Source organism: Anolis sagrei, chromosome 1, assembly GCF_037176765.1.
Source record: "Anolis sagrei isolate rAnoSag1 chromosome 1, rAnoSag1.mat, whole genome shotgun sequence".
Classification (NCBI taxonomy): domain Eukaryota; kingdom Metazoa; phylum Chordata; class Lepidosauria; order Squamata; family Dactyloidae; genus Anolis; species Anolis sagrei.
This window is the reverse complement of record NC_090021.1, coordinates 47,553,120-47,563,611: the sequence shown is the minus strand read 5'-3', so window position 1 is coordinate 47,563,611 and position 10,492 is coordinate 47,553,120.

Below are 10,492 nucleotides of genomic sequence, written 5' to 3'. Positions count from 1 at the left end.
TTGCCTGGGGATTATTTCTGTCCTGTGAAAGAAAAAGAAAGGGAAGAAAATAATTTCTTCTTTTCAAATCCGTAATAAAAGGAGGCATAGTACGCAGAGGAGAAAATCAATTTCTGAGTATTTTTAATTATAACTGTTGTTTTTGGAATTTAGAAGAGTAATGTGGTAGAACTATAAACCAGAAACAAGAATCCTGCTTGTGGTTTATGGTGGTGTCACTCTGAGTGACACTGGTGTAAATGCCTTTCAGACATTGTCCAAGGAAGTATGAAAGACAACCTAGTACACACCTGTGTTTGGAAAGGCAAACAAAGGGCACATCTGTACCGTATAATTAATGCAGTTTGACACCACTTTAACTGTCTTGGCTCAACACTATAGAATTACAGGAGCCATAGTCTTACAAGGTCTTTAGCCTTATCTGCCAAAGTTCTGATGATTTACCAAGCTATAGCTCCTAGGATTTCACAGAATTGAGCCAGAGCAGGTAAAGTGGTGTCAAACAGCATTGATTCTACAGTGGATACACTTAGATTCTGCTGTCCCAGCCATTGGATGAGAGGATGTATCCAAGGACAATACCTTTACATACAAGGTGAAGCAACTTTCACTTAATATCTGATCATCAATGTGAGTACAGATGCTAAAGTTTAACAGGTCTATACCCCACTACCTGTTTTGGCTTTGTCCTCTGCATATTTGCTAAGAACTCAACTCCACTAGTGGATCTATTCAGCCTGCAGGCCATATATAATGTATCTTTTTATAGATGTTTAATTCCTCACTGGTGTGTTATTCCTCTTTTATCCCTCTGCATGCTATCTAGTCACTATGAATGATTTGAGTAGACCACCAAAGATAAAGTTGGGCTAGGACTAAATCAACCAGGGTTTGAATCTCTGATCAGCCATGAAAATTCATTGAGTGACCTTAGAAAAGTCACATTCTTTCAGTTCATGGGAAGGCAAAACCAACACTTCTCTGAAGAAATTTTGACAAGAAAATGGGATATCTAGGATTCTCGTAAACTGAAGTCAACTTGAAGGCACATAGTAACAACAAAATATCAAGAATGAACAAATATGGCATCTAGTTGTTTTGAGACTGTAACCTCCAAGAGTTTGAGCCAGGATAACCAATAATAAAGATGCTGGCTGTTGGACTTGAGCAACATCCAGCTGGACAGCAAATTGACTTTATATGCTAGTAACAGTGAGAGATGGGTCTTCTACAGATGGTGACTATACATTCAGTATTTCAGTTACAGGTTTGTAACCAGAGTCACAGTTCTGTAACTATACAGGCTCACTAGATAACTATGTAAATGTTAGTCCTGTTCTGTTGTGGATAGCTTGAGAAACATGGAAGAGGAGATGCTGGTGCAAGGCTTAGCAGTAGAGCTAGTGCCCAGCAACTCCCTCAGCCAAGCTCTGAACCAACGTCCATGGAAGGAGCCTGCTGAAAAAGTGCCAGTGAGTTCCTGGAGCAGGCTGAGGAAGGGTTTCCTGTTCTAGCTTTTGTGGACCTGAAAAAGAAAGATCTCAGATGTGCATTTATTTATTTACTTTGCTTGTATACCGCAGTTTCTCAGCCCGTAGGCGACTCAACGCGGTTCACAACCAGAGCAAAAAGTCAATCGTAACAACATACAATTTAAAAACCATTAACAGCATAGTATACAAGTAGTGACACATCAATAACAACACATTAACGTCTCGTAACTAGAGTCGTGATCCAATTTGTCATCCATAATTCCGTTCCTATATTCATCGTATTCATTGCACTGTTTATCCGAATGCCTGTTCAAACAGCCAGGTTTTTAGCTTTCTTCGAAACACCATTAACGAAGGAGCTGATCTAATGTCCATGGGAAGGGCGTTCCACAGCCGAGGAGCCACCACAGAGAAGGCCCTGTCCCTCGTCCTCGCCAGCTGTGCTTGTGATGCAGGCGGGATCGAGAGCAGGGCCTCCCCAAAAGATCTTAGAGTCCTGGTGGGTTCATAGGCAGAGATACGTTCGGATAGGTAGCTTGGGCCAGAACCGTTTAGGGCTTTATAGGCCAACGCCAGCACTTTGAATTGAGCCCGGTAGCAAATCGGCAGCCAGTGGAGCTGGTGCAGCAGAGGAGTTGTATGCTCCCTGCGCTCCGCTCCTGTTAGTATCATGGCTGCCGAGCGTTGGACTAGTTGGAGCTTCCGAGCCGTCTTCAAAGGCAACCCCACGTAGAGAGCGTTGCAGTAGTCTAAATGGGATGTAACCAGAGCGTGGACTACCATGGCCAAGTCAGACTTCCCAAGGTACGGGCACAGCTGGCGCACAAGCTTTAACTGTGCGAATGCTCCCCTGGTCACCGCCGAAACCTGGGGTTCCAGGCTCAGCGATGAGTCCAGGATCACACCCAAGCTGCGAACCTGCGTCTTCAGGGGGAGTGCGACCCCATCCAACACAGGCTGTAACCCTATACCCTGTTCGGCCTTTCGACTAACCAGGAGTACCTCTGTCTTGTCTGGATTCAGTTTCAATTTGTTCGCCCTCATCCAGACTGTCACAGCGGCCAAGCACCGGTTCAGGACCTGGACAGCCTTCTTAGTAGTAGGTGGAAAGGAGTGACAGAGTTGGACATCATCCGCGTACAGATGACATCGCACTCCGAAACTCCGGATGATCTCCCCCAGCGGCTTCATGTAGATGTTAAACAACATGGGAGACAGTATTGAGCCCTGAGGAACCCCACAAGACAAAGGTTGTGGGGTTGAACAGGTGTCTCCCAGTAACACCTTCATGTCCTTGAGATTATCTGAGAAGGTAGGCAGCAACAGCGAACTCCTATGAATTTAGGATTTTAGGAACTGAAGACTGATACCTGGTTGCCGGTGAGACCTTGGGCAAATCACACACTGTCCACTGGAGTGGAACATTCTTCTCATGTTCTGATGTGAAGATGAAAGCAACTCTTTCATCTAATCCTGCAGCAGGCTTTTAAAGTGGTGAAATCTTTGTGAATGCCACACTTGTATTTACATTGAGGGTGTCCAATCTTTTAGCTTCCCTGTACCACACTGAAAGAAGAATTATATTGGGCTTCATATCATTGTAAAATTGAAGTGATGCATGCATACAAATAGTGAGAGCGTTCGGTGCACAGTGGTGCCATGCCTACTATAGAATACACACTTGAATTCTTTTTCACAATTCATTTTGTGTGGCAACAGAGTCCGCTTGCTCTTTACTTCATTAATTTTAGCAGTTTTTTTGTTTCTTCTGGCCAAAATGTTTGCAACTGTAATGCAATTATGAATAATATTCAGATATTTGTAGGTATAACATACTCTGATTATTCCATTCTGTTCCGCTGTCATTTACAAAGTTTGTGCTCGAGAATTTAGCAGTCAAGTCGGAAAAATCATAATGTTTTAAAGTAGTTTACAATTTTGTCACAATCATAGCCATCCTGGATTACATGAGGTCCACAGGCTACAGGTTGGACAAGCCTGATGTAAATGTTGTGTTTATCTGGGGAATAATAGTGGCTACAGCAAAGGTTGCCATTTCTTTGTGGTGGTTACCATCCCTCCACTCCACAAAATGCCCTGAAATCATGTAATGATTCTTACAAAATAAAAATGGCAGCTGCCAGGTGGAGCTTGTTGAATGAAGTAAAACAGACAATGAAATAAATAAAGCACAAAGACATGAAAGTTAGTAATAAGGAAAATTTGACCTGAATGAAAAAATCATGAAGCAAAGGACATTTTGAATACCTAAAACCAATGAAGTAATGACTTGATGTTTCACTTTTTCTCCTCAATTGGAAACAGAAATTTATTTTTGAATTCAATGTTTACATGCTCCAGATTTCTCATATTGAGCTAAAAGTTGCTATCTGAACCAGAGGAGCAACCTTTCCCCTTACATGTGTTACAAATTCACGGCTGCTCCTCTGCTGTTATCTTCAGAGATCCAAGATTCTTGATCAAAGCTTGTCAGACAAAGTCTAAAGCAGCATTTCCCATTTCATGCCTCATTACGCCTTGGTCACCTCTCACCATGTATATAAACTGTACCACTCAGCCTTTCCTCTTTATGAGATGATAGATGCTTCTTTGTGTTTCCCTATAGACTTCTGACACTCATTAATGACCACCTTTGAACTATCAAGTTTTTGCCAGAAAGGGCCTTATTAAAGGAGAATTGGGCTGGTGCAATGGGCAAAGAGAGCATCGGACACTGCTGTGCAGAGAGTATTGGGGATGTCTCAGGGAAGCTGCCAGGCCTAGCTACAGGTTGAGATCTTCCTTCACCTCAGACCTCTTCCTATATCAACATCAATTTTCCTACACTGGTGATCCTTTGACACACTGCTCTACCCATCAGGGTAATTATCTACCCTCTCTCTGATATAGCATAGGTTTATTTACAGGTAGGCGCTGTCATTTTCTAGGAACTGTATAGTGTTGTAGGCAGCAACCTCACAAAGCTAGCCATTCAGCCACAGGTACAGCTCTTATGCTCACAATGGCAGGTACCCACTATATGTGAGTGCTGAATTGTGATGCTGCCTGGGTTCTGTTTTGCATAAGATGCTAGAGAAATAAAAATCTATGTTTGAAGCAGAGATGGGGACTATGTAATGGGTAATCTTTCTGAAGTTGTTTGACTTGTTGTGTGCCTTCAAGACAGTTTTGATTTCAGGCAATCCTAAGGGGAACCTATCCTGGGATCTTCTGGGGCTGACAGTGCATAATTTGCCCAGGGTCACCCAGTGGGTTTCCATGGCTGAGCAGGAGTTGCACCTGAATCTCCAGAGCTATAATCTAATGCTCAAAATGCTACCCCATGTTGGTTGATGGCTCATTGTCTTAACTAGTGGTGAACAATGACTGGAAACCATTTTGCAACATTATATGCAGGGCTGCACATTTTGAATGCATAGTTTTAAAATCATGTCCTACCACTATTAGTGCAAGGTTTTGTGTACATATGAACCTGAAATATAAAATGAGGCTGCACCTGAGGTGAGACATCTTAGAAACAATGGAAGGCTGTCAACTAGAGACACAGAAAAATACCTGTCTTCATAAGTGAGTATAAGATGGCATATTGAATAAAGGTTGAAGGCAATATATGTCTTGAAAAAGCAGTCAGGACAGGTGAGTGAAGTGTTTTAAGAAGTGTTTGAGATGAAAGCACTGCTTCATAACATTGTGGTCCTGACACAATGATCTGAAAATAGGCATAGACCAAAGTTAAGAAAGGTTATTTGTTTTGATTTCAGCTCTGAGAATCTTCCAGCTACAAGACCCAGTACTAGAGCAAGTAAGCACATACAGTCAGCCTTCTGTATCCACGGATCCTGCATCCAGATTCAATCATCCACAGCTTCAAAAATTGTTGTGAAAATTAAGCAAACCTCAATTTTGTCAAATTATATAAGGAACACCATTTTACTAGGCAATTGTATAAAATGAGACCTGAGTGTTCATAGATTTTGGTATCGGAGGATGGGGTATGTATCCTGGAAACAAACCTATGGTGTGAAAATGCATGTGTTTGTGCTTCTGTATATTTCCTGTAATGAATTGAAGACAGTTCATCCAAGCGAAGCATGGCTGGTTTATCATTGGGTAGACCAGGATTTGAATTTCTGCTCAGACATTAAAACACATTGATTGACTTTAGGCAAGTCACATTCTTTCAGCTTATGGGAAGGCAAAACCAACCCTTCTCTGAAGAAAACTGGATAACTAGGATTGTTGTAAATTGAAGTCAACTTAAAGGAACATAGAAACAACAAAATATTATGATTGACCAAGTGTGACATCCAGTTGTTTTGAGACTGTAACCCTCAAGAATTTGAGACAGGATAACCAACTCAGGCAGCACAGATCCAGAGCAACAATGGTGATTCCCTACTGGTTTTTCCTAAGCCCCTTCTCTATTCCCATTTGTTGAAAGACAAATCTCTATGTGCCACATGTCCTGTCTTGAGTTTCTAAAGTAGCATGTATCTCCTTGAGGTTTCCAGTGCAGTAGTAATATTCAACTTCTGGTCCAGTTTGCTTCTGTACATGGAAGGAGGGTACACCATTTTATTTTCTGTCTGAAGTAGCCAAAACCTTTGAGCCAGTTCTGAGTGAGTACACTATGCTCACAGCATAATCCCATAACAAAGGCACAGTTATGACATGGTGGTAACATGGCTTTTATTTTTCTGATGAGTATGAAGCACAAGTGTATTCTTTTGCACGCATGTTGATGTGTATGAACATATAAGACTCTGAAAATATCTAATGTAAGAAAAAACTGGTTTACCAAGACTTTGATCCTCTCATGTATTTAATATTATTTACTGTGCAGCCCTGCCCCTGCAAGCATCATAAAGCACAGACTGAATCAGTTTGACATAGCAGTCCCTTTAGATTTCAGACCTGGAAAAGTAAATATAGGTGTTGGGGAAACAGAAATAACCAAGTTCTGATAATCCCTTTTCTGCTCATAAGTGGACTGCATGCACCTAACATGTATATAAATCTTCTCTGTTTCTTTCTTTCTGTTTTTTAAATATCGGTTTATTCTGACTCTGTAAATCCCAGTGCTATCTCATGGCTCATAAATCTTCCCCATGTCTTCTAGTCACTTAGTTTTTCTCTCTTGGGCTTGTTAAGCAAAAAGGGTCAGAGTGTTTGAAAACTAGGTTGGTTTCATTTTCAGAGATTGATTTTTTTGGGCAGTCTTTACTTCGCTACACTTTCTTCCTTTAAATTGAGTTCAGAAGATCCTGAGGATTGCTTGGGGTTTTGGGAGACCAAAGGGATCAGCTTACCTATGAGCCTTTATTGGACATACAGCCATTAATTGATCTGCTGACATAACCAATTGAATTGATGTGACACAGCAATTTCTCTAGGTATATAACATTGGTTGCATTAGAGTGGAATTACATCTACCCACATGAAATTGCCCATACCTTAAGATTAGGGAACAAGATTCATATCCCAATTTGGCCATGGAAATAAACTGGGTGACCTTGAGCTGCTCAAGTATTCTTAAGCCTCGGATGAATGTAAAAACAAATATCCTCTGAACAAATCTTGCCAATAAATCCATATGATAGGCTCACCATAGGACTGCCATAAGTCAGATCTTACTGTTTGTCCTTATACTATTGGGATACTACTGAAAGGATTTCCTTTGGCACCATCTCTCCTCACCTTTCTGAGGACAACTGAGTAGGTTTAAAAAGGACTTCTCAGTGCTGTGTTGTATATGGATTGTAAGTGGAACCTGCAGAAACATGGTGCAGTATGCCATGCTCCTGTTAAGATTTGCAGCTAAATCCCAGAAGAGTAGTTATCTTCGCAGAACACAGAGATATCTGGATCTCAAGGGGAGTTATTTTTCTGTCACTAATAGAGCTGAAATAACCTGTAATGTATTACTCTTTGTCTCTAGTCCTTAGATGGCCAACAAGGAGTGTGACCTCTCCTTGCAATGAGATCCCTCAATATCACCTTAACTGACAGTATCTCCGACAGAATGTATGCACTGCCTATGATTCTTGCACTATCACAATTTTTTGCCTGTGTGAATTTTGACATCTTTGATGAAAAAGTTTCACAACTTGTAAAAATGTATTTTATTCTTTGAAGTTGGCTCAATAAAGGTGTTGCTATTTGTGGATTTTGATGTGTTTTGCTACAACAGCCAATAGTGCTACCCTTGAATATATATAGGTTCCAGGTAGTTGTCCACACCTTCTTCAATTTGGCATCTATCTCCTGAACAATATTTAGTAAGCAATCTGGGTCTTCAGCAAAATGCTCAGTTTTTATTAACCATACTGGCTCTTGCATGGCGAGAATTGTTAAGTGGTACTATGTAGGGTACTACATTGCATTAGTTATGGGGAAAAAATGAAGAGATAATATTGAGTTAGGGGAAGTGAATAGTACAGTGGAAGGAAGACATTAACATGGGCCTAAAATGTGTTGACCATTTCATATCAACAGGAATTATTTTCAAATTGTTTCCCCAGTTCTCCTGGGAAAGTCCTGCATGAGAAAGGAAGAAAAGTCTGTCCACTGCTTAGCAACCGCATCAAGTTTTGCAGCCTCCAGGCAGGAGAATAGAGTGAGGACTGATGTCAAGAGACATTGAGATGGAGGGAATGGATAAGACAATAATCAGCAAAGAGTGTTATGGCAAAGGCAAAGTCCTGGTGGGCAGGGGAAGTCCATCCACATGCAATTCTAGTGGCTTCCTTTGAGATTGCTTGCGTCTCCACATTACTTCTAAGTTTCCTCTGCCTTCTCCCCAACCTACCCACAGCTAAGAGTTATCAACTGGCTTTGTGGACAATTGTGTTATATTGCAGCTTATACAGAACAGACTGAGTCACATCACAAGACATTTCTCTCTTTCTGTTTTAAATACTGCAGCTTTATTTAAATTAAACAGTCCATAGTGAGATGTCATCATAGTAGAGTGAGTGGGAAAAGGGTATAAAACATTTCAAAGCTTTCAAAGGTCTCTTCAGTCCCTTTGTATTTTGTGCTTTTAGTTTGATGTTTGATAACATGCCAGCAAGAGGCTTGCTGTCCCCTTGCTCCTTATCATGTTTATGATGTTAATGTATGAGGCTACTTGAGGAGACAAAGTGTAGCATGAAGGAAGATTCTTAGATGTTCTCATGATCCCAATTGGAATGATAAAGGCTGAACTATTAGTCATTCCATTGTTCAATAGTTTCCTATTTTCTTTCCATCCTTTCTTCATTTCTATGGTGTTTTATTAGTTTACCAGAGTCTTTATATTGGTCTTGGTGGCCTTGAAGCAAAATGGTTGAGGTACTTCAGAAAGCCTATTCATAGTTTGGCATAATTTATCTCTCTCTTTACCAGGTTATCTTAACACTGAAAAAACAATTTCAGTACAATTCTTTTTTTGTAATGAAATACTGATCTGAAATGCCATAGTTATGCATTGCAAACTCAAGCATGTGGAATGTGGCCTGAAGGCAGATCCTGTCTACCTCTTTCTCTAAAGATCTGAGGTGCCACTGCCAATTAAGTGTGGAAATGTGGTGTCTTGACCTCACAGAACGTAACTGGGATTTCTATTTAAAGCATAGCTTCTCTAAGATACTGTGACATCTTTGCATCTAGACTAGTTATTGTGTCTAAGAAAAAAGTTCTTAGACTTTTTTGGATTAGTAGGAGACCCAGATAGGTATTCTTACAGAATAACCATGATTCCTTCGGGTTTTGCTTTTTTGAGTTGGGTTTGGTTTAAGTGTTGTAAAAGTGGCACCCAATGCAAAGCCCCAAAACTGCCATCATTTTTAAGGATGGGGTGAGCTGGGAGTGGAAAAGAAATACCATTTCAGTTACATCTATTATTTGGCCCTGAGGATGCCCCAAAGACATAACTTTATGTCTTTAAGATGTGGTAATCTTGGAACCTTGGTAGACATGGTAATTTCTGGGCCTAGTTTGAAAAAAAAAATGGAAATGAGGAGTGGGGAGATTATAATGAACAGAGGATTAAAGATTGTCTAAGACATTTCTGTTCACCAACATAGGGCATGCATTGCAATTTCTCTGATTCTATCAAAGCATTCACTTGTGTTTGACTAGTATGGAATTTATGTCTAAAATGACATGTTTTAAACTCTTAACAGACCGATTGAATACTATTCAGTTTTATCAGGGAAGCTGGATTTTTTTTTACTATTAGCTGAAAGGTACCTGGGCTTGTCACGATCCATACCTAATATCTTATCAATACTATTAGAGGTGGCCACTGATTCCATTGCTTTAGAGAAATGAACAATCTGTAACCACCCAGGCATTTTTGGACTTCAGTTCCCAGAATTCCTGACTAGTGGGACAAGCTGGCTAGAGCTTCTGTGAGTTGGGAGTCCCAAACACTTGAGGAGCCACAGTTTGTGCAGGCCTACTTCAAAATTATGAATCTACAATGAGTTTTCCAAGAGCTACTATAGTTTTGTATGAACTATCCAAGGTCCTGAACACTAAGCCCCATATATTCTGTAAGACTTAGAGCTGCTCCCATGAAACACAACAGATTCACTATCCTGAAGCAATGGATCCATTTACTACCATGCCCTGCTCTCTCATTCCCATTTCCCTGCCTTGTAGCCCCAGGCATCTTAGCAGCAGTGTCATTGCTCTTTCCTTTTTCTCCACATTTCCTCTTGCCTCAGGAAACTTAGCAGCAATACATCAAAGAAATTTACATTGTTTCCTAGTTTCATTGTACTCAGCAGTCTTGCAAGGGCTTCATAAGATCTCCTGTTTTTCTACCCAGTCATCTTCGAAATCTTAGTAGCAATGCCTTAGAGTGCTTTCTGCCATTGCCCTGCCCCTTTCCTAATCTTAGTAATTGTAGCAGTACTATAAAGGATACCCTTTTATATTTTATGTTCCTTTCAAATATTATTTTGTCATTGAATTTTGGACACCTATGCTTT